Source organism: Pan troglodytes, chromosome 22 (genome assembly GCF_028858775.2).
Source record: "Pan troglodytes isolate AG18354 chromosome 22, NHGRI_mPanTro3-v2.0_pri, whole genome shotgun sequence".
Classification (NCBI taxonomy): Eukaryota; Metazoa; Chordata; class Mammalia; order Primates; family Hominidae; genus Pan; species Pan troglodytes.
In genome coordinates, this window is record NC_072420.2 from 44052800 (window position 1) to 44074216 (window position 21417).

Genomic DNA, 21417 nt, shown 5'->3' on the forward strand with positions numbered 1-21417 from the left:
TACAAAATACAAGGCCATTTATATTGTTACATTTAACAGTCATCAACTCACTCCGTCTGAGGGGCGTTGGCATCTGTGGACACACTCAGTGCCGAGGTTTGTCCCACTGCGGGCAGGCACAAGCAGCTTTCCTGGGGGGCTGGCCCTCGCCCACTCTGCTTGGCTATGCTGCATGGGACACTGAGGCACCTGTCGGCTGCTCACTGCCTGGCTGCATCTGTGAGGGAGGAAACAAGCTGGGTACCAGCTCAGCCTCTGAAGACCCCACGGGTGCCCTAAGCTGTGATGTCTGTCCCCAAAGTTCATTTTGGGTGGGAGTGCTGGGGGTGCAGGGACAGAGGGTTCCAGCTCACCCAGGGCCAGCCCTGACCAGACGGCAGGAACCAGGGTCTGCGGCTGGATGCAGACGGCAGGCAGATCATTCTGGGGAAATCCCTTTCTTAAACCACATACTGTCCTGGGCTGAGCAGGCCCCCCTAAAAACTCATGTCAACTCAGAACCTCAGAATGTGACCTTATTTGGAAATAGGGTCTTTGCTGATGTAATCAAGTTAGGGTGAGCTCACACTGGAGTATGGTGGGCCCTCATCCAATGACGGCATCCTTGTAAGAAGAGGGAAGTCAGCCCCACAGACGCAGGGAGGACAGCCACGTTTCAATGGAGGCAGAGACTGGAGCCACACAGCCGCATGCAGAGGGACGCCCGGGGTCACCAGGAGCTGGAAGAGGCAGGGAGGACCCTCTCCTCAGGCCTCCAGAGTGGGCAGGGGCCTGAGGATGCCCTGATCCCCAATTCCAGCCTCTAGAGCTGTGAGAGGCTCAGCATCTTAGCTCCCCAGCGTGTGGCCTCTGTCAGGGCAGCCTTGGGAGCTGAGCCTGGCCCCTAACTCTCAGGAGCTCTCCCACAGACGGGGTTCTGCATCTCCTGAGCACGTCCGAAGCCCCCTTTCCACAAGGGCCACTGCTCGCCAGGCTGACGGTGACCGCCACCTTCCCTAGGGACCCACCTTCTGTTCCCAAAGGCCCTGCCTGACACCCAGCCACTCAGCCCCACCCCGCCTAGCCTGCACGCCCCACACGTCCACGGGGTCTTCTCTGAACGGGCCTGGCCTTTCGGTGGGGAGGCGAGGCCTCCATTTGAGGGCTGGCCCCTGATTGCTCCAGCATTTCAGTGACGTTGTGCCCCAGGCTGAGGGAAGACTCTGGAAAAACTTCCCACCAAACTCCTCTTCTGCAGAGTTGAGCTGACAGGAAGTCTGTAACTTTCCTGCAAAACGTTATTCTACCCCCGCCAGGTGAGCTGAGATGGCAAAGGCTGACGACAAGGGTCCCGGGAGTCCCCACAGCTGTGGGGGAGGGTAACTGGCACCCCACACCCTGTGGGGAATAGCAGCAAAGCTTCACACAACCCCCAGGGCCAGTGTCTGCTGCTGAGCGCAGGTCCCACCAGAGCCAGCGTGAAAGCCACAGAAAGACAACCTGAAGTCACCAGTGTCCCTCGGCAGAAGGAACAACCCGTGGTGTCTCCCGCTCCCTCCCTGCACAGCCATGAAAAGAAAGGGCCTGTGTCCTCTAACAGCAGGGAGAACACAGTCCCCAAGACCCCCACAGGCTGGGAAGTCAGAGATCACAGGAGAGGTCACCTCTGGGGGTCATGACTCGGGGGAGTCCCTGGGGGGGACCAGGGGTTCTCTGTGGTTCTGGCGTGCTCTTGGAGGGACTCACTGACACGCACGGCGGTTACACGGGCGCAGACACACAAAGAAGACCTGAGCACGAGATAAGATTTGTGTCTTTCATGGTACGTCAGCTTTACCCCATTTTTAAAGACTTTCAAAAATGTTATTCTGGGCATATGCTTTGAACAGATTGTAACCCCACCCCAGAAGGAGGACCTTGGATGTGGAGCTGGCAAGCTGGAGCTGCCCAGGGCTGTCCGTCTCCCTGTGGCTTCTTCTCCAGGAGGCTCCCGGGAGCAAAGCCGAGTCGGCAAGGCCGTCCGCCCACTGAGCAGGTGTTGGCTGCCTGGGTGGCACTTCCTGTGCTGAGGCTCAGGGCTCTGAGCCCTCATGGCACACAAGGTCTTGAGGACAGTGACCACACAGCCCAATCGGCCGGGCAGGTGGACTTAGGAGGGAGAGCCGGAGGCTGCAGAGTGTGCTCCGAGGTACCCTCCGCCTGGGACTGTAAGAACAAAGAAGGCTCTGGGGTAAGGTGACAGGGACAACTCCAGCAGAGAAGCGGAGGGAGGGGTGGAGACAGCACGAGATGACCGGAGACCACATGTTGGGTAGTGCCGGGGGGGGAACTATGGGAAAGGGATTGGGCCTGGCATGAAGACCCCCAGCCCAGCCCCGTGGGGGTCCTAGCAACCCCAGAAGTCCTGCTAAGACCCTGGCACAGGCCCCACTTCCCTGAGACTCAGCTTCCCCATCTTTAAAGTGAAGCCTGGCGCCTGCCTGTGAGTGCACTGAAAATCAGATGATGGCAGCCACAGAGGCGCTCAGCACAGTGCCCAGCGCAGGGCCGGGACCCAGAGTGGCCTCTACCGTGGGGCTGCCTCAAAGAAATCTCAGCAAACACAGGAAGCCAGCCCACCCGTGCAGCCATGGGGCCAGGAAGCCCGCCCTTTACCAAGTCATTTGGGCATTTTTTCTCTGTGCTAACAGCCCAGACGGAGCCATAGCCTCAACCTCTGTGTGCTGATAACACCAAGCTGGGACGCCGGAGCCATGCAGGGGACAGTGCCCGGCCTGAGGCTGCAGCCTGGGTCTGGATGCCTTTCTAATTCAGGGCTTCCTCACGGCCTGGCTCCATAAATGGTCAAATGCAGCCTGACAGCGCAGCCTCCTATCAGCTCTGGGCTCCATACTGCCACACAGCCCACATACCCCGTTCCCCAGGAGACGCCCGCAGGTGGGCAGCGTCACTCCCACCCGCCGAGCACACGCTGTCCCCGTCTCGTGTCCCGAGGAGCCGGAAGCAGCTGCTTCCTCCCAGCCTGAAAGCTGCACCTCGGGCTGCACTCAGCTCCCCGAACCCGCCCTCCGCTGCCCTGCAATTCGCCAAGGGAGCTACCCTTCCCATATAAAAATTTCACCTCCATTTCCTTGTAGAGAAGAAACATTTCTGACAGCAAGGAAGATTCTAATTTGAAAAGCAAGTGATTCATCTCCCGGTGCCAAACAGCAGACGCAGGTGTTACCAGTCTGGGTGGGGCGCCCGAGCTGGGGACCTGGGGTCCTCTGGGAGGGGCAAGAAGGCAGCGATGCTGGCCCCCGCCTCCATCTGCCCATCCCATCTGCTTCCACACACCGCCCTGCCGTAGCTGCTTGCAGCCCTTCTCTGTCAGTTTCTCCATCTTTTGGTTTGGTGATAAATCAGAGTTCCCATCGGGTGTGCCACCCTCTGTGTGACGGGGAGCAGAGAAGACCCTGCGTCCAAGTCCTCCTGGGGGAAGAGCGAAGATGCTGGGACCAGCCCCAGCTGTCAGGGGGTCTCCAATCCCAGCAGGGAGGCCCCACGCATGGCTAGGATGCCCCAGACCCCAGGGACTGAAGGAAGTGGAAAGGAGGGCCCGCAGTCCTAACTAAGGGTTCAGACCCCCCACCTCCAGTGCACATCCAGGCACGCCCCCACCCCCTAGGCCTGGTTCTAGGTCTGCCAGCTCCGAGAAGGCCCCTAACAATGATGCAGTCGGAGGGGCTGCGCTGGGCTCACGCTCAGTCCCGCTGCCCCGGGGGTAGATCCGGCCCCTGGCCCACGCGCTGTGGAGCCTTGGAGTGTCTGTGCGCCCCTTCCTTGGAGGGCAGCCGCTGAGGGGCTGCTGCGGGACCGGGGAGCCTCCTGGCAGCAAGCACTCCCAATGCCTTGCTGGGACACTGTGATGGAGACAAGATCCTGGCTTTGAAGAAAGCCCTTTCCACCCTGTCCATGTGGGGGTCTCCCGGTGCCCCTGAGCCACCGGCCCCCCCTCCTGCAGGCTCCGGAGGACTCCCCTGCCTGCATCTGGTCTCGCATTTCCTCCGTGACCTCCAAGCTCCCACTGGGGGCACACGGCTGCCCCGCTGACCCCAACTCTGGCCCTGTGCCGGTGGTGGGCAGCATCTGGCATGGGGGAGGTGCCGTTTCTTCCACACTCGCGCGTCCTCAGCCCAGATCATCCGGTGAAGTTTCCCCAGCAAGTGGCTCCCCCTGCCCCCTCCACCCTGCCAAGTGTGGTCCCTGGGCCCCCACCTTCCCTTCTCGGCCTCTGCCCCTGGGTCTGGGGCGTGCATCCAGCCATCCATGCTCAGGGAGGCCACCTCCTCCCTCGCTCTCGACCACCACAAAGCTGCCCGGGACCTTGTTCTACCCTTTCCAAAAGTCCTCAGGACCTGCCTGTCTACGGAGCTCCCAAAACGCCCTGTGAGCTCTCCTGGGCCCCTCCTCTTCTTGCTAATAATGTCCCACATGGTGCTGCCTGCCTGGCCCCAAAAGAAAAGGACCCTGGAGTGAGTTCTGAACACAAACTCGATGAAAGTGGCCCCCTGCTCCACCTGCCTAGTCAGCCCCTCCTCAGACTCTCCCCTTGGGCAGGGAAACCTGCCAGGGCCTGACTGTTTCTTCCTGAAACAGCCTCAGGCTGGAAGGAGAGGGATCCACCCTTGGCCATTGAAGCATTCAGCAGGAATCAGCCCTCGGGGACCAAGACCCTGCGACCAGCCCCGCCCCACAGGCGCCGGTCCTGGGCAGCCTCCCTTGCTCAGGCCACGCTGCTCCCAAGAAGCCAGGATGAGCAGCTCGCAATAGGCCCCCAACACGCAGAGTGCCATGCAGAGGACGGGGGCACCCCAGAAAACTGCAGACACTGCATGTCCTCTGGGAGCCCCGGCCCTGGGAGACGATGTGCAGTGGCTCCAGCTCTGACCTCATGAGCCCAAGCTCCGCTACACACTGGGTCCTGACCTGACCTGGGTCCCGGCGGCTCTCCGGCCAGGCCTCTCCCGGTGCCTCCCGCCCCTGAGGCCGGCACCCAGCATCCAGGCCCCTGTATAGTCATCCCCTCTTCAGGAATCTGGGTCATGGCTGCAGGATAGGGGCTACCCAGAGCAGGATGTGGAGGGAGGGGCCGCAAAAGCTGGAGAGAATCCACAAGACACTATTTAGCCACCTGCCCTTGATTCTAATTCTCAGTGCCAAGATTCTTTGCTTGGCCAAACTTTATCAGGCCCTTGAACCTTCTAGGCCACCTGCACACTTCCTTGCAAAATCCAGTTTTAGCAAGAACACTGCTAAGTGACTTCAGCCAGAACTGCCCCGCCCCGTATCTGATCATCCTCGTCAGGGCAGCATGCTCGTCCTCCGGCACCCAGGTGATGATGGATGACCCCGCCTCCCTTCAGCCAGAACCCTCCCACCCCTGCTGTTTGTTCTTAGTGATGTTCCATCCGAGGACCCCACTCTGCTCCTGGGCTATCAAATCCCACTCGCTGGAGCCATATTCAGAGTGGAGCCTAAATCTCTCTCCACCACTGCAAAATCCCACTGCCCTGGTCCCAGCACCCACCGCACTGGTCCTGAGTAGTCCCCTTCTGGTCTTTAGCAAAGATCATTGAATAAATTTCCTTTCATGTCAGGCACACCCTTAAATGCAGACATGTGTGTCCTGGGAGGATTACCAACACTCCCCCGGCCCTGCACATCAGCTGTGGAAGGTGAGATTGGGAAGTGAAGTGCTGGCCTCCTTGCCAAGGCTTCAGCCTCCATTTCTGCTTTTCAGGTCATGTTCGAACACTGGGGGTCCCAGGAGACCCACCCAGACCAGGCCCCTCTCAGGGTGGGAAGAGCGTGGAGCAAGAGGAGGAGGCTCGGCCCAGGACGTTGGCCACAGGCTGACCTGTGCAGGGGGCAAGGGCTTAAGATGGCCCCATCTTCCACTCCAAGTGTGGTCTCAATCTTGTTGGCCAGTTTATGAAAGTCAAGCCTATTGACTCAGTCAGGGTCTTGGCAGGAAGGAGGCCAGGGCGCAGACAGAGATAGGGATCGCTCCAGGGGTGTGTGGCCCTGGGCTGTGGGGCAGTCCTGGAGCACCTCCACCCCAGCCTGCAGAACACCCAGGCGGAGCAGGAGCAGAGCTGGGCTGTGTAGGGGTTAGGGGACACGGCCAGCCCGCAACCCCAGCTCCCCTCCATCTGCCTCCAGTTTCCAGCCAGGGCCCCCTCTGCCAAACCTGGCCTGAGGCAGGGGCCAGGGCTCTGCCTACTGGGGCCACAGGGAGGGTGGGGAGGGGGCTGGAGCTCCCAGGGCAAGGGGAGGGGCCACCCCCACCCCGTCAAGCGCATGGAGGAGGAGGAGGAGCCCACACTGCCCCAGCGTCCACCCCACGCCTACACCAGCCCCACATGAGCTCGGAGGTCTCTGGGGGTCAGTGTCTGCAGCTACAGATGTGAGCACGCATGCGGGTGTGCAGGACCTTTGACCGCAGCCTCCCATGCACCCCTGGAAAGGTGCCTTGCCTCTCTCCCTCACTCGCCATGTGCAGGGCAGTGGGCGAGTCCCAGCCAGCATGGGCATCCCGCATTTCTCTGCTTCTGCAGCCCCGACTGACCAAGGCCCCCCAAGTGGGCTCCAGCCCTCCAGGCACCTCCCCGTGCCGTGGTGCCCGCCACAGGGCCTGGTCTCAGGGCTCCTCCAGGACTGGCCAAGTCCCCAGGCTCCTCCCCCACCCACGGGGGGCGAGACGCACAGCACTGACGGGCCCCTGGGCCACTCATCTGAACTCTTGAGTCCTCCTAGAGCGGTGATCCCAGCCGGGCAGTTAGCTTGAGCGAGCCGAGTACTTACAGGATGTCACCAAACACAAGGTCCCAGCCCACATTCCATGACCTCAGCACTGCTGACGACGTCCTCCTGAGTCCATGAACTTCTTGACGGTTCTCATGGCCTCCTCCTGTGGACAGGGCAGGGCCAGCAGGTGAGGCACCTGCACGCACACCTAGCTCGACTCCCCGGGCCCACCCTGCAGACCCTCGGCCCTCTCCCTCCTTCCCACCCACCACTCTGGAGACGGGGCCTCCGGTCCTGGCCGCCCCTGCGGAAGAATGAGGGTGAGCGAGCGGCTGGGTCGGCAGCACGGCAGTGGGGGAGCCACCCAGCCTCCTGGAGGAAGCGGCCGGGCAGCGCTGGCACCGTTCCACATCCCTGCTGGAGCAATGGGGCGAGCGTGGCCATCCCACCCAGTCAGTGGTCCCCACCTGGCTGAGAGTCCCCAGGAGGCAGCACCCTCTTACTGGGAAGTCAGGCAGGGTTCTATGCAGGAGCCGACCCTCACAGGGCTACCACAGGCCTGTGCGGACCCCGAGCCAGGAAGCCGCCTGCCGATGGTCCCTCTTAGGGACTGGATCGCGGGCAGCTCAGACGGCACAGAGTGCTTCCGGGTCGCAGTGTCCTCATGTTGCGGAGGCCTGAGCTCCCTGGAGGAAAAGCAACACCTTCCAAGCCATGCGGCGGAACGCTGGTGAGGCTCAAAGCCCTGGAGGTGACAGCCCCCAGACAGAGGCGTGGACCGCGTTTCCCTGTCGGCCCCTCCTCCAACCCCTCCACCAACCGCTCCGCCAGCGGCAAGTTTCCCACCCGTCTCCCAGCCCCCTGGAACTCTCCCCAGGCCTGCCTCTGGCTGTTTGCTGGGCCCCCCGTGGGAGCAGCACAGTGGCTGAGTGCCTGGGCGTGGCTCTACTGCCTGTGGGTTTCCAACAGGAATTTAGAGTCTGAAGGCTGAGGACACTAGGGGACCACCCATTAGGGCTGAGGGCTCTGGAAAGAAGTTCAGGACAAAGGAGTTTGGGGAGAGCACTGGGCTCATTTTCCTGGGGTAGACAGAACCAAGTGCCCATCACGGTGCAGCTTGAACAGCAGGCGTTCGGCGCCTCTCAGTTCCGGAGGCCGGGGGTCCAAGGTCATGGTGTGGGCAGTGTGAGCCACCACACCCAGCCCAAGTCCTTTATACATCTTCTCAGGGGGTCTGTGTCTTAAACAGGAAATATTCAAACGCCCTTTCTCTAACTGAAGTAGGTTTTCAGATTACTTTTACGTTTATAAGATCTTGTGGCTACTGACAGTTTATTTTTTGCAATTATAACTGGCCCACTTTCCCAGGGTCTCCCTACAGGTGCGGGGCGGGGGAGAGACTCCAGAGGGGGCTGCGGGAAACACAGGGGAGGGAGGCCTGGGGCTGGAGACGGCGGCCGCTCCTCAGGCGTCAGGGGCCTCCTTCGGGCCGCCATTGCCTTAGCAGCGCCAAGTTCTTTCTGGGGCCATCGCCGCTGTTGGTTTCATCTCCCAGCACTGCCCATTGGCCGCAGCACCTCCTGCCCCCACGCTGCACTCCCTTCTGCGGTCATTTCCTTCCCTGGGGTGGAAGCAAGTGTAGAGCCAGCTCTTAGAGAGAGGCAGGCCAGCCATCTGCAGAGTGGGAACCCTCCTGGGCCCCCTTGCCCTCCCCACGTCCGAACCTGTCCCGTCCCCCATGGGCCCGCGCCCCCGCCAGCAACGGCATCCCACACTGTGCGCCTGGCCGTCTCACACACCCCACACTCTGGGCTGACCTTCAAAGGGAAGCTGCTGTTTAAATATTTAATCGTCCTTGGAGTGCCTGGACTTAGTCATTAAGACCCTGAATCAAAAGAGGAAAAAAAGCATTTTAAAGATGACTGAAGGCCGGGTGCAGTGGCTCACGCCTGTAATCCCAGAACTTTGGGAGGTCAAGGTGGGCAGATCACAAGGTCAGGAGTTCGAGACCAGCCTGGCCAACATGGTGAAACCCCGTCTCTACTAAAAATATAAAAATTAGCCTGGCATGGTTGTGGACGCCTGTAATCCCAGCTACTTGGGAGGGTGAGGCAGGAGAATCACTTGAACCCCGGAGGCAGAGGTTACAGTGAGCCGAGATTGCACCACTGAACTCCAGCCCGGCCAACAGAGCAAGACTCTGTCTCAAAAAAAAAAAAAAAACCAAAAAACAAACAAACAAAAACAAAAACTAAAAAACTAAAAAAAAAAAAGATGGCTGAAGCCTGTGAAAACACTGGGTTAGTGATGCTTGTATTCTCAGCCCTACAGGGCTGCGGCACCTCCACCTCCGGCTCGGCCTCACACTGCTCCCGGGGTGTTCCCTTTGCTCTGGAGGCAGGGCTGTGCACAGCAGGGTGGGGCACCAGCCAGGCCTGAGACCCTGTCTGCCCTCCAGGACCTGCTGACCCTGCTAGATCTTCGGTCCTGCCTTGCCCAGCGGCCGACTGAACAGAGCCCCTGTGGGCCCTGCATGGCCACCAGGGGGCTACTCCACGGTGGGGTCAGGGGGCGAGCGTCCTCCTCCCCGTCTCGGGGAGGGACGCAGCTCCTGGCCTGCATGCGCCCGCCATGGACGGGGAAGGAAGGGGCGCCCCCTTCAGTGTGTGAACCCCCAGCAATCCCCTCTGCGGGGACCGCATGTTTTCTATACAGAAAGAACTTAGCTCACCAGGGACATTTTGCTGAAACAGCTTGTAAAGGATGGCGCCTGGCTGGTGCCTCTGCCTGCTATGGGGTGCAGGAGGCAATGTGGGAAGCTCCGTACTCTCTGACCGATGTATCGGTAACATGAAAACTGCTCTAAAAAGTAGTCTTTTAACTTAAAAGAAAAAAGGAGAATAATTAGGCCAAGGGCTTGGCCATTTTCTGAACAAGTCTAGTTTTGTGGGTTTCCAGCTGCCTCTCTGAGTCTCCTTTTGGGCCCCTGCAGACACAGCCCCCTCCTGGGGTAGGGGCGACCTGCCCTGAGCAGTCTGTGCCCCGGGCTCCCAGAGCTGCCAGTGTGTCCAGGCTCTCCCCAGCTATCCGACTCCTGGGGAGCCTGCCAGGCCGGCAGTGGGTGGGTATTTGCTTGCATTTGCTTTGACAAATCGCCACTCTGTGTGGAGGTGCCAGGAGCATGATTTACTGGGTGTGTGATGACTACGGCTCCCGTAGCCAGGCCTGCCCATCAAGCAGTGCTTTTGGCTTTCACTGAGGGGTGGACTTTGCCGCGGGGGATTGCCGGCTAGCTGATCAGGACCCCAAGTCCTAAGAGGCACCGTGTCCACTCCACCTGCCCACGGGAGCTGCGTGCCCAGCGGTGGGCCCAGAGGGACGACGACCTCCTGTAGAGGGGGCCCCCACCAGTCCTAGCAGCCAAAGGTGCTCGAAGAGTGAAAGGACACGCCACACTGTCCTCCTAACAGCAGTGACCAGGGCAGGAGAGCTGCTATTTCTGGCCTACGGCCCATTTTTCAGAGTCAATTCATTTTCTAGGCAGACACACACATTCCTACAACTCTTTTCTCCAGATCATTCCTTCAGCCAGCTGGTTCTCCACCGGGATTCCAGGAAAGAATGAGGCCTTGCAAAATGCTCTGAACGGCTGTTCCCACCAAAGGTGGTGGGAGCCAAGCCCTTTCCAGGTACAGAGGGAAAGAAGGTAGTTTCGTGGGGTCTTGGCGTCAGCTCCACTCCCTCCCAGATCACTAGTGCGAAGGGACATGCCAGGCCTCTCCTCTAGGACAAAAACTAGTGTTTCTCTTGGATTCATTGAAACAAGCTGGGCTGCCCCTTCTTACAGATGGGGCTTGGGGCCCGTGGAGGGGAAGGGCCTGCGAGGTCCTGTTGGTGATAACCAGGCCAGCCGAGAGCCAGGGAAAGGGCCTGTCCTCAGTCTGTGCCTTGGTGTCCTCCCACCCAGCCACAAAGGGACTCACTCAAGGTCACAGGGCTGCAGCGGGCTGCGTTCAACCCAGTGGCCCCCACACACTCCAAGGACCAGCATCCCATGCCCAGCTTCTGCCACTTCCTCTCTGGGCCTGTGCCCAGCAGCAGGACAACCCTTGCCACAGGCAGAGCAGCCCCGCACTCTAGTCCATTGAAAAGCCTGGTGAGATGCCAGGCCAGGCCATGAGCGCGGAGCCTGGTGGCGCGTGTCAGGAGGCGGCGGTGGCAACCTTGACGGTGGTGGTCCTGACTCAGGAGTCTGACTCACAAGGACTCCAGAGGAAGCAACTGACACAATGTGTCTCCCGATGGGAGGGTGGCCCAGCTGTGAGGGCGTCTCCACCACCTCACCATCATCGTCAGAGCCACAGGATTTGGGGGACAGAGGAATATGGTAGACGACACTACAGAGACAGCCAGCAGAACCCAGAGTGTCGGAAATTCTACAGGACCAACAAAGGACCAGGTTTCTTCAACAGATAAATGATGAGTGATGGCGGGGTGGGGGGGGACGGAAGCTCTCGGCATTCCAGAGGGACTTCAGAGTCACAGAGAGCCTTGGACTTCGTACTCAAACAAACCAACTCTGAAAAGACAGGAGACAACCAGGGAAATTTCAACACTGCTAGCAGATTATCACAAAGAATTCAAGGGTCGTGTTTTAGGTGTGATAACGGTAGTACAGTTATTTTTTTTTGGAAGAGTCCCTATTCTGTACAGCTACGCACTGAGGTATTTCTCTGATGAAATAAGGTCAGGGGTTGCTTTAAAAGAATCCAGGGGGAGGAGGGGTAAGGGACAGTGGGTCAGGGGAGGGAAGAAGGGTTATAGGTCAGATGGGGCTGCCATGATACTGCTCCCTCTCAAGTTCTTGATGTTTAGAAAAAATGTATGATAAAAAGTTAAAGGTATATGGCCCAAAATTAACAATAATCACAAAAACAAGCCTGTCCTTACAGTGAGGCCAAACTCTTTCCTGTCTTCTAACTCTAGCCCAGGGGTCAAAAACAAAGGGAGGACCACAGGCCCCAGGGAGGCGCAGGAGGAAAATATTAATACTGTCCTTTCAAAATCTCATCTTTTAAAAGTATTTAAAATGCCCATATTCTATAATCTATGTAATATTTTACTATTAGCTAGTCCATTTGACAAGTGTTAAAAAATCAATGTATCAGGCTAGGCGTAATGGCTCACACCTATAATCCCAGCACTTTGGGAGGCTGAGGCGGGCGGATCACCTGAGGTCAGGAGTTTGAGACCAGCCTGGTCAACATGGTGAAACCCCCGTCTTTACTAAAAATACACCAATTAGCTGGGCAAGGTGGTGTGTGCCTGTAACTCCAGCTACTCAGGAGGGAGGCAGGAGAATCACTTGAACCCAGGAGGCAGAGGTTGCAGTGAGCCAAGATCGCGCCACTGCACTCCAGCCTGCGTGACAGAGTGAAACTCCGTCTCAAAAAAAAAAAAAAAAAAAATCAATGTGTGTACATGTATCGGGAGTGTGCACTCAAACTTTTGATTGTTAAAGGAGGGTTTTCACAAAAGCTGGGAGACCACCCTTCTAGAACCCTGCCCTTGTAGGTCCAAGGCTACGCGCCCTGGCAGACTTCCATGAGCTGCGCCCACCAGCCACCACGACAGTGTGCCCAGCCAACCCTGGTCCCCAGCTAGCTCTGACCCTTGCCCTGCCAGCATCACCCTGAGATTCTTCTGCAAATTACAGTCTTCTCAGACTGTCTGTCGACCCTGGGGTCTCAATGCTGGGTTCTCAACAGGCAGAACCACAGGGCTGCATTTCGGGTTGTCTTTGAGAAATGACCTGCCAATAGAAAGTTGGGGACGAAAGCCCTCCAACAGTCTGTCCAAGCGACCCCCAAGAGAAACCACAGTGGGGTGCTGGAGGGTCCCCAACGAGGCACCCCCCCCTCCCCAACCACCCTGCTGTTACTTCCACCCACATCGGAGTCCTAGGGCCTCTTCTAATTTCCTACTTGGCCGTGCCTGAAATGCCACTTCCAAAACCCGCATTCCTATGGTTGCAGAGGCCACAAGGGAGGGCCTTTGTGGTATTTTTTCAGGACCCAAAACCACGAAGATGCCAAGAATCACAACTTTCACACAAAGGACACACTTTCTTTGATGGAATCTTCAGATCACACATCACAAAGGCAGCACGCCATCAGTCTTTGAAATGTCCCAAAACACGTAAAGAATGTTCCGCTGCAGATCCGGCTTGTTTCACGGGTGTGTGGCCTCCTCTTCCGAAGTCATTTCATTCTTCGGGGTCTTTGACACGCTCTGGCAACAAGCGCGGAGAGGTGAACGGGGCAGCGTTTGTGCTGAGAGTGGGCTGAGAGCGCCGCCCTGCCCACTCCGGCCTGGGGCATCCCATCTCTGCCAGGTTCTGGGCTTTGCATTTTCTTTTCATTTCATTCTTCCCAGGCAAGAGCACAAGGAAACAAGCAGAAGGAATTCAGAGAAACAGCTCCAGGCTCCAGCTCAAAGGCCGACACCAAAAGCGAACACCTCTGGGCGTTCTTGCCTTCAAGAAGGTGGGGAGGCTCACAGACGCAGCATCCACCCCTCGCAGGGAACCTCAGTTCCTGGCCTGTGTTCCCATGAAGGACATCAGGCTGGCAGATTGGAGCACACCCCTTCTTTCTAACCCCTCTTGAAAGCTTCCTTGAATCTGCCAGTCCTGCCCCCTGGAGCAGTAAGGAAAACAGAAGGCCTAGGACGCTAGAGGGGTCCCGAGCTTTCCGGAGCTCCAGCCACCAGCAGGTCTGACTGCTCAGGGCCAGACACACCGACCACATCCTGACCTCAGGATGACCTGCGGAAGTACTTGGTATTTCTTCTTAGCCAAATCCCTTCATTAAAAGACGGGTGAGGGTTCCAGCGCTGCCCTCTTCATTCTCAAAACTCTTATTTCAGGGCTGAAGCCCAGACGTCCAGCCCGTCAGAAATCCCCTTAGCCTGAGCTTGGCACCCAGAAGCTAGAGAGTAAATGCACAGGGGCCGGGGTCTGAGCCCTTCCGCAAGGATGGGGATGGGGGCCACAATCCACACACACCACACCACAAACCACACACCACACACCCACACACCACACACCACACCACAAACCACACCACACACCACACACACCACACCACAAACCACACACCACACATCACACAGCACACCACACACACACACCACACACACCACACACCACACACACACCACACACACGCACCACACACACCACACACCACACACACACCACACACACACCACACACCACAGTCACACCACACACCACACACACACCACACACCACACCCACACACACCACACACCACACACACCACACACCACACACACCATGCACACACCACACACCACACCACACACCACAAACCATACACACCACACCACACACAACCATACCACACACACACACCACACACACCACAAACCACACACAACACACACAACACACCACATACCACACACCACAAACCACACACACCACAAACCACACACACCACACACCACACACACCACCCACACCACACACACACCCCTCACCACATACACACCAACCACATACCACGCACCACCCCATGTCACACACACACATCACATATCACACACCACACGCCACACCACACACACCTCACACCCACATCACATATCACACACACACGACACCACATACCTCACAACACACATAACACCACACACACCATATATCACACACACCACACACACCACATATCACACACCACACATCACACTACACACCTCATACCACACACCATATACCACACACACGGCACCAAATATCACACACACATCACACACCACATACTTCACACATACACCACATACCCCACACCACACACTACACATCACACACCTCACACTACATACCTCATACACACCACACACCACACACCCCCACATACCTCCCACACACACCACACACACACACTAGATCTCACACAAACATAACATACACCACATACCTCACACCCCCCACAGACACTATACAGCTCACATATACACAACACACACCTACCTTACACACACGCCACACACTCCACATCCCTTACACACACACAATCAGTATATATCACACATACACAATACATTCCTCACACCCCACATACCTCACACAACCACATACACTACACACACATCGCACACTACCTCACACACATACTGCATACCTCACACATACATTTCACACACACCACACCTCACACACAGTGCACACACACCACACACCTCACACGTTTCCTTGCAGAGCCGTATTGTGTGTGTGTGTGGTGTGTTCATGTGTGTACTTGTGTGTATATGGGGTGTGTGGTATGTTCATGTGTGTACTTGTGTGTATATGGGGTGTGTGGTGTGTATATGTGTGTGGGGTATGTGTGTGTGTGTGGTGTGTGTGTGTCCTGCTCATGCAGAGTGTCCGCAACCACTTCTCGCCTCCTCTGTCCCACCCGCCCAACCCCCTGGCACTCCTGTGGACTATGACCCCCTGAAGCCACAAACCCCGAGCTGAGCTAAACCACTGCTCGAGGTGCGGGGTGCGCAGCACTCCACAGCCCGTTGCATTTCCACGTCGCAAATCCTCGGGGAGCATTTCCTTGGAGATACAAGAAGTGCATCCACGTGTTCCCAAGTCCTTTCGCTCAGGGAGTGCTGACTGGTGTCGGCCTTCCAGAAATGACTTTCTAAGCACTTCCATCCCACGCAGACCTGCTTCCTGAAGCCCAGCCTGGTCTCTCTGTGCCCGTGTGTCATCCTTGCCCACTCTTACATGCCGCGAGGCTGGCTGTGTCTGCAGCCGCAGCCATCAGAGGCCTGGAGGTAGCGGAAGCAGCTCTGGTGTGCGCTCAAAAGCTCCTTGCGGCTTGCTCCAGCCACTCACTTATCACCGTGTGGAGTAGAGGGTGTGTGTGTAAGTGCAGTGTGTGTGAAGCCACACCAAACTCATTCCCAGCCTAAGGAGTGAGCCTCCTCTGGCCCGGGCTTAACAAACTCTGGTCAATGTGACCCACGCAGACAGCAAGAGGAGGGACGTCCACTCGCACAGACCCACTTGACCTGGGTGCAGCTGACTTCCTAGTCTTCCCTTCTATGAAACGGTGACTTCTGTGGCATGCAGCCCTGCCCTGGCCCGCGGGGACACGCAAGCTTGGGACCCAGGAGAGCAATGACACCGGAAGGGCCAGGCCCTTTGCTGTCTTGGGGGTGCCAGGCCAGAACTCCAAGTCACCCAGCAAAGAGGGCCCCAGAGTCCCCTGTGGTCCCCAAACCTGGCCAAGGTTAGAGTCACCGAGGGGCCTGGACAGATGCCAGGGCCAGCCCAGGCCTGCCACGGCGGGGGAGACTGCCGGGAGGCGAGGCTGGGAGTCTCATCATCAAGCTTCCCGGGGCTCTTGCTGGCATCCCACCCGGGGTTTTAAGGGACATTTGGCAGCAGCTGGACTCCGAGGGAGAGGGTTGGGGGACGACCATGCATTTGTTCTGGGAATGCTCTTGCATGTGCCCGCATTGCCCCTCGTGTCCCCATGTCCATGCCAGGTGGACAGCGTGTCCACCAAGGCCCTGACTGCACAGCCAGCTGTGCTCTCGGGAGCATGCCACTCGGCTGGCTCTCCGGCCCTGACTCAGCTCAGGCAGGGGCTCAGCGCCCAGTCTGTGCTTGTAGGTCGTCGCTCAGGCCGGAGCCGAGGAGCTTTGCCAGGCCTGAGACACCTAGACAAGAAGTGCCAGCTCCAGTGCCCGGGGAGGCCAGGCAGGGACGTACGCCACGAGGGATGACGCGGGGTGGAGATGGTGGTGAACGCACAGAGTCATAACGCAGTGGCTTCCCACCTTCGCCACGTGGGAATGTGGCTCCAGGGAACTAGACTGGTCTGTGGCACTTCCTCTTTGAAAGGGAGGCCATTCCTCTAAAAGAGCTGGAGGCGTGGCAGGCCGGCGGCACAGGCACTAACAAGGCAACCAGCCACCGTCAGAGCACACCACACCTCTGTTCTCACCAACCTCTCAACTTACAGAAGAGGAGACGGCCTCGAGACCCAGTGTGCGTGACCAGTGCCACGTGCCACTAGCGCCAGCCGCCTAGAACTCCAAGAGAGGAAAGCAAGAGCTCCCTTGCCATGCGTTTGCTCAGAACTTTAATTTTTTCTCCTCAAGGAACGTAAAAGAAACAGGTCTTCCTTCCACTGTGCAGGCAGTCAGCGAGCTCCTGCAGGTCCTGCTCTGTAAGCAGAAAGCTGGAGGCTGCAGCCCAGATCAAGGCCCTCACACCTCAAAGGTTCTCACGGAGGCCTCGTCTCTGCCCCGCATCTCCAGAATGTGCTTGCTGGTCAGAGAAGAGTCCAGTGTGGCTCAGACAAACACAATCACCTTTCCCAGCAGCCAGGTCCATTCTCTGACAACACCCCACTGGGCACAGCCACACTGACTCCTGCTGCCACTGCAGCCACACCTGGGCCTCTCCTTCCCTGCACCAAGCATGGCAACCCTCTAGGCCATGGCCTCACCTGCCATTACCCCCTGGCCCCATTACCCCTGCCCCCAGCTCCGCATGTCAGGTTTGCTGACCTGTCCTGCCTGGAACGCTCCGCAGGCTGCTGTCTCTGTTCCCCCTCCTGCTGAATAACGACTGTTGGCGGCTCTGTGGGTTCATGTGCTTCGGAATTAAACCACAGGGCCTGCTTCTCATTGCCACTGATGCTCGGCTTCCAAGCCCCCATCGCCACCCACCAATGGCTATTCAGTGTCCGCAATGACAAGAACACCCTGGATACTCCCAGATCGGCTGGCTGTGACGGTGCTCACAGGCCCAGGCAAGAGCCAGCCCCAGATGGGCCCATAGTGCTGCTCTGCTTAGAGCCAATGCCTGCACCAGGCAGCTACCCTGGAGGTGCCCCTGTGAGTGGGCATAGGCAGGTACACCCCCAGCAGTGGCAGGTGCAGCATCTCGGGCAGTCAGGGGGCATCCGCACAGGCCTGGGTGCAAACTGCGGCAAATCCCACGATTCTGCATACAAGAGGGGTGGGGACGTGTGTTTTCCGGGGGAAATGGTCCCTGTCGTGCATCAGATTCTCAAAGGGGTCCAGCACCCAAACAAGTGCAGGGGTCACTGGGGGTCACTGGTGCAACAGAAGCAGCCCTGGACTGGGAGTCGGGGCCCCACTGCCGACCAGCTCCACCCTAAAAACTCATCACTCACCCTCATGTTTCCTAGCAGATAGTGGGAAGAGATGCAGGCCCATCGTGTGCACAGAGGTTCAGAGTGAGCGCACTGTGAGTGGAAACTGTCACGCAAGCCTCCGGCATGACGTCCTTCCCAGACATTCTTTCCCATCGGGCTTCTCGATCCGGGGTGTTGGTGCCTCCCAGGGGTCTGCGGCACCTGTGAAGCAGCAGCAGAGCCACTTCGTCATGGTCCACTGTGATGGTTAGCTCTGTCTCCTCCTGGCTGGGGCTGGGATGCATGACAGCTGGGGAGATACTACTTCTGGGGGATCTGTGAGGGTGCTTCCGGGTGAGATCAGCGTTTGAACTGGCCTCAGGAAGCCAGACGCCCCTCCCGGTGTGGGTGGAATCATTTAACCCAGTGAGGGCCTGACTAGAACAAAAAAGGCAGAGGAAGGGAGAGCTGGCTCTGAGAGCTGAGACTTCATCTCCTCCTGGGATCAGACAGCGGCGCTCAGCTCTCAGGCCTGCTGCCGTGGATGGAATTACACCCCAGGCAGAGGAAGGGAGAGCTGGCTCTCAGAGCTGAGACACCATCTCCTGCTGAGCTCAGGTACTGGCCTCAGCTCTCAGGCCTGCGCCATGGATGGAATTACACCCCAGGCTTTCTTGGTTCTCCCACTTGCAGATGGCAGCTCATGGAATTTCTCAGCCTCTGTAACTGCATGCGCCAATTCCTGTAATAATGCCTCTTCTCTTAGGTATCTATATCCATCTCTGTGTCTGCATCTCCTATAGGCTCTGCTTCGCTGGAGAACCCTGACTAGTACAGGCCATCTTCCTGGGGTACAGGCCATCTTCCTGTGTGGGAAGTCAAGGCAGGAGCAGAAGGTGGCTAAGTGAATATTTAACCACTATGCAACTATATTGAAACATATACACATCAAGGGTGGCAAGGGCAGGCAGGCCACAAGGATGGCTGCCAGAGGCCACCATGGCACTTCTCCCCAATACCAGGAGCAAATGATGGACTCGGCCATACCCTACAACCATCCTGGGGTATGGGCTGGAACCCCCAGGGAGAGGCGGGCAGCAGAAAGCCTGCAGGCCCCCAGCTTTGTACCATGAGAGGTGTGTGGGGCCCAGGTCCAGGTGAGCATCGTGGCTGTCCTCCAGGAGTGGCGCCTGGCCCGCTCGCTGCTCTCTCACTTCATGGTACTTGGGGAGGGGCAGAGAGCACCCTACAGAGACAACACTGGCTTCGGGATGCACCCACAGCCACCCAGGAAAAGCCTTGAGAGCACAATGAGATGGAGACCACAGCCCCCAGGAGAGAAGACAAAACTTGAGATCTGGCTCTGACTGAATTGACTGCCGCCAAAACAATGAACAGAAATCAACATTTTCCAGCAGATTTTAACAAGAATCTACACTACATAGTATTCAAGATGTCCACAATACAATTCAAAATTACTTGACGGGCCGAGCGTGGTGGCTCACGCCTGTAATCCCAGCACTTTGGGAGGCCAAGGCGGGCAGATGATGAGGTCAGGAGTTCAAGACCAGCCTGGCCAACATGGTGAAACCCTGTCTCTACTAAAAATACAAAAATTAGCCAGGTGTGGTGGCGAGTGCCTGTAATCCCAGCTACTCGGGAGGTTGAGGCAGGAGAATCGCTTGAACCTGGGAGGCGGAGGTTGCAGTGAGCTGAGATCCTGCCACTGCCCTCCAGCCTGGGCGACAGAGCAAGACTCCATCTCGGAAAAAAAAAAAAATTACTTGACATACAAAGAGCCACAAAATTCTCAAGAGAGAGAGAGTCAACAGATGCTCTAGGTGCTGGAATTAGGTCAAGACTGGACAGCACCTGTCACAACTGTGCTCCACATGGTAAAAGAAACCACGAGTGAAGCAGATGGAAGGACAGAAATTCTCAGTAGGTAAATGGAAACTACAAAAAAGAACTAAATAGAAATTTCAGAACTCAAAGATATGATACCTGAGAAATTTTTTTTTTTTAATGGACAGACCTAATAGCAGAATGTCAATGACAGAGGAAAGAATCTGTGAACTTATACATGGATCAGTAGAAAATTTCCAATCTAGACAATAGAAAGAAAAGTAAGACTGAAGGCCGGGCATGGTGGCTCATGCCTGTAATCCCAGCACTTTGGGAGGCCGAGGTGGGTGGATCACCGGAGGTCATGAGTTCGAGACCAGCCTGGCCAACATGGTGAAACCCTGTCTCTACTAAAAATACAAAAATTAGCTGGGCATGATGGCGGGTGCCTTAATCCCAGCTACTCGGGAGGCTGAGGTGGGAGAATCACTTGAACCTGGGAGGCGAAGGTTGCAGTGAGCTGAGATCACGCCATTGCACTCCAGCCTAGGTGGCAAAGCAAGACTCCATCTCAAAAAAAAAAAAAAAAGAAAAGAAAAAGACTGAAAAAAATGAGCAGAGTCCAGAGACCTGTGGAATGATATCAAAAGGTCTAACATTCACGTCCTTAGAGGCCCAGAGGAGAGAAGAAAATGGTGCAGAAAAATATTTGAAGAAATAAAAGCAGAAAACTTCCCAAATTTGGGGGAACATATCAATTTACAGTTTTAATGAGCTCAGCAAATCCCAAACAGACTAGACTCAAATAAAACCATGCCTACACACATTAAAAACTGCTAAAACATAAAAACAAAGAGAAAAATCTTGAATGTAGCTAGAGAAAAATGATAGCTTACACACACAGAGGGAGCAGGAATTCAAATGACCCAGGATTTCTCATCAAAACCACAGAGGCCAGAAAATACACAGTGGAGGCTTGAACGCATGCAGCTAAGTGAAAACAGCCAGCCTGGGAAAGGCCACACAACTATACAACTCCAGCTATACAACACTCGGGAACAGGCAAAACCATGGAGACGGGAAAAAGGTCAGTGGCTGCCAGGGGTTGGGAGGAGGAAGGGATGAATTGGCAGAGTGTGGAGGATTTTTAGGGCAGTGAAACTATTCTGTATGATGTTATAATGATGTCATTATACATGTCATTATATATTTGCCCCAAGCCCAGAATGTACAACACACAGAGTGATCCCTGTTGTAAAAGATGGACATAGGTAGTAACAATGTATGGATACTGGCTCATCAGCTGTGACCCATGTCCCATGGCATGGCTGTGCTCATAACAGGGAAGGAAGCTGTGGACAGTGTTGGGGAGGTGGGTGTGGGAATTCTCTGTACTTCCTGCTCAGTTTTTCTGCAAACCTAAATCTACTTCTTAAAACTCTACTAACTAAACAGAAATTAGGTGCAAAATAAGCAGAGAACTTTTATTTTGTTTTGTTTTTTGAGATAGGGTCTTGCTCTGTCGCCTAGGCTGGAGTGCAGTGGCGTCATCTCAGCTCACCGCAACCTCTGCATCCCAGGTTCAAGCGATTCTCCTGGCTCAGCCTTC

At 56.6% G+C, this 21417-nt stretch overlaps 2 long non-coding RNA genes across 9 annotated transcripts in view; both read right to left on the reverse strand.

Moving 5' to 3' along the window:
* LOC104003992 (uncharacterized) lies at positions 1 to 18101 on the reverse strand. 7 transcript variants are annotated; one of them, XR_008541551.1, is made up of 6 exons: positions 18003 to 18101; positions 9500 to 11347; positions 8586 to 8653; positions 7236 to 8389; positions 567 to 6931; positions 1 to 217 (listed from the first exon to the last, which is right to left on the reverse strand). It is a non-coding gene; the product is annotated as an uncharacterized LOC104003992 (long non-coding RNA). The 7 variants fall into 7 exon arrangements; XR_008541550.2 differs by lacking the exons at positions 8586 to 8653; positions 9500 to 11347 and having other exon boundaries at positions 567 to 2184; positions 3101 to 6931; positions 18003 to 18095; XR_008541552.2 differs by lacking the exons at positions 8586 to 8653; positions 9500 to 11347 and having other exon boundaries at positions 567 to 1769; positions 1896 to 6931; positions 18003 to 18095.
* Positions 18101 to 21417, reverse strand: part of LOC129138323 (uncharacterized) — a 25933-nt gene continuing 22616 nt past the window's right edge. The window contains exons 3-4 of one of the 2 annotated variants that reach the window (XR_008541554.1): positions 19092 to 19209; positions 18101 to 18185 (exon numbers count right to left, since the gene is read on the reverse strand). This is a non-coding gene — a long non-coding RNA (uncharacterized LOC129138323). The remainder of the gene's footprint in view (positions 18186 to 19091; positions 19210 to 21417) is intronic. The other variant, XR_008541555.1, reaches the window with a different exon arrangement.